The following is a 2,673-nucleotide window of genomic DNA, read 5'->3' as shown; positions in this document are numbered from 1 at the left end:
GAGTAATCCTCCTCCTCTTTCTTTTTCGTCCCAAGGTCATTCACTGGACTCATAACGAGTTCATAAAAAATTCCCAGGTCCTCCTTCTGTTCAACCCTCGTGTGTGTGGCCACCCTGTATTTTTTCGTCCCAAGGTCATTCGCTGGACTTATAACGAGTGGTTCATAAAAAATTCCCAGGTCCTCCTTCTGTTTAAACCTAGTGCGTGTGGACACCCTGTATCTAATTTTATTAAACTTAATACTAAAGTATAAGTATAATGTTGTTCTATCCCAAAGTTGAGAACTTTCGTCTGAAGCTTGTAATGTGCACTTTCATTTTATGTTGTGAAAATTTAGTGAAGAAAAGAAAGAATAGAAAGGAGAATAGGAGAAGGAAGAGGAGGAGGAAGACGAAGACGAGGAGAAGAGGGGTAGAGGGGTAGAAGGAAGAGGAGGAGAAGAAGGAAGAGGGGAGGAAAAACTTTGTCAAAGCAACACCCAAGCTAAATTCAGTCATTATGAAGTGGGTGCTGGTGACACAGTTGCGAAATTCTTCAGCAAGAACTTCAGTAGGTGTTGCGAGTATTAAATTTGGCACTGATGAATGAGCAGGGTCTTTCAGTCATCTTAAGGTGACTTTCCACGATGAATCAAGCTATGACAATATTAGTAAAGGGGCCATGGGGATTTTCATTAAGAAAGAATATGCGAGTATTAAATTTGGCACTGATGAATGAGCAGGGTCTTTCAGTCATCTTAAGGTGACTTTCCACGATGAATCAAGCTATGACAATGTTAGTAAAGGGGCCATTACATACGAGTATGAATGAAGGATTGACAAATGGACTGCAACAATACTATATTAGGTGAATAATAAAGTGTCTCAAGTCTCAACTGACAGTATAATGAGGAATATCAAAAATTAGAATAATGTTGCTAAGCTTCTTTACCGATTTCAAAGATGCATTCAAAATTATTTTTTGTGGGCACTTGATTGATTTTGGGAGGAACGACTTGGCGGGGTCTTTTTTATGCCACGAAGTGGTATTTTTTGGGGGTCAAAAATTAGAATAATGTTGCCAAGCTTCTTTACCGATTTCAAAGATGCATTCAAAAATCTTAAACGATATGATGATACTAATTTATTGTAGGTAGGGATTTTATGTACATTTGTAGAAAACAATGTTGGAAAGAAAAAGGGCGTGCTATGATAGGTATTATTATTAGCAAAAACTCCAGTGGGCTCAAGGTACAGTCAAACCTGGATTAGAAAGAACCAAGGGAGGGCAATATTTTCCTGCTTATTATTGAATTTCCACCTAGAACAGGGTTTAAATACGCTTTTCCCGGCATGAAATTGCATGACTTTTCCACGTTTTCCAGGTCTCGTTTAAACCCTGCAAAAGTTCCTGCTTAGAGAGGTTCCGAATTTTCATTCCTGTTTATAGAGGTCCGAGTGAACACAGGGTAGGGCGAAAGGAAACCTGGCATGACGAAATACAACACGTCTTCTCAAAGTCTTACTTAAAGAGGTTCAGCAAACCAACATTCCTGCTTACCAGAGGCTAAAGACCACATGCTTGCGAGTCCCAAAAGCCATTTCTGCTTATACTCGTAGAGGCTCGATTTTTCTGTATGTTTTTGTGTAAAAAATGAAGGGACCATGACTTTTTCCCAGTTTATCCAGGTTTCCTGCTCACATAAGTCCAGTTTATCCACGTTTCCTGCTTACACAAGTCCAGTTTATCCAGGTTTGATTGTACAAGGAAAGATATTACCGAGATTATTGGAGAGGAAACTTATCCGCGGGGGCGACTAAGGTTAATAGGAAAGCCATTTTCATAAACTAGACGAGAGCCAAATGAAACTTCAGGTAATAATGTCTACGCTAACCAACCTCCTTCTGAAGTGAGCCTAATAATAGACGGTTTTTACCTGGTGGTATTTTTAGCCTAATGATTTTCCTTGTAATGGGTGTTCGACTGGCGACCAGGCAGCTCGGTCGCGCGACCCGGCAGCTAGGATCGGAACGCCACCTTTAGAGAGGTTCCGAATTTTCATTCCTGTTTATAGAGATCCAAGTGAACACAGGTTTGGGGGGAAGAAAATCTGGCATGATGAAATAAAACAAGTTTTAATTCCTGCTCATAGAGGCTCAGCAAAAACGAACCAATTATCCAACGTTCCTGCTTACCAACAGAGGCTCCAGACCGTGGACTAGTCGCAAGAAAAAGCCATTTCTGCTTATAGAGGCTCGATTTTTCTGTTTGAAAAGGTTTCGTGTCAAAAATGAAGGGACCATGACTTTTTTCTCAGAGTTTATCCAAGTTTCCTGCTTACGCAAGTCCTGTTTATCCAAACTTTGTTCTAGTTTATCCAGATTTTCGGCTTAAACAAATCCATTTTATCCAGGTTCGATTGTACAAGGAAAGATATTACCGAGATTATTGGAGAGGAAACTTATCCGCGGGGGCGACTAAGGGTAATAGGAAAGCCATTTTCATAAAATAGACGAGAGCCAAATGAAACTTCAAGTAATAATGTCTAGGCTAACCAACCTCCTTCTAAAGTGAGCCTAATAATAGAAGGCTTTTACCTGGTGGTATTTTTAGCCTAATGATTTTCCGTGAAATGGATGCAGGTGGCAACCATTTCTGATAATTTGATGAAAATTATAATGTAACATTATCTG

This window comes from Diaphorina citri, unplaced genomic scaffold (assembly GCF_000475195.1).
Source record: "Diaphorina citri unplaced genomic scaffold, Diaci psyllid genome assembly version 1.1 scaffold559, whole genome shotgun sequence".
Classification (NCBI taxonomy): Eukaryota; Metazoa; Arthropoda; class Insecta; order Hemiptera; family Psyllidae; genus Diaphorina; species Diaphorina citri.
The sequence above is the reverse complement of the archived record's forward strand: the minus strand, read 5'-3'. Positions refer to the sequence as shown.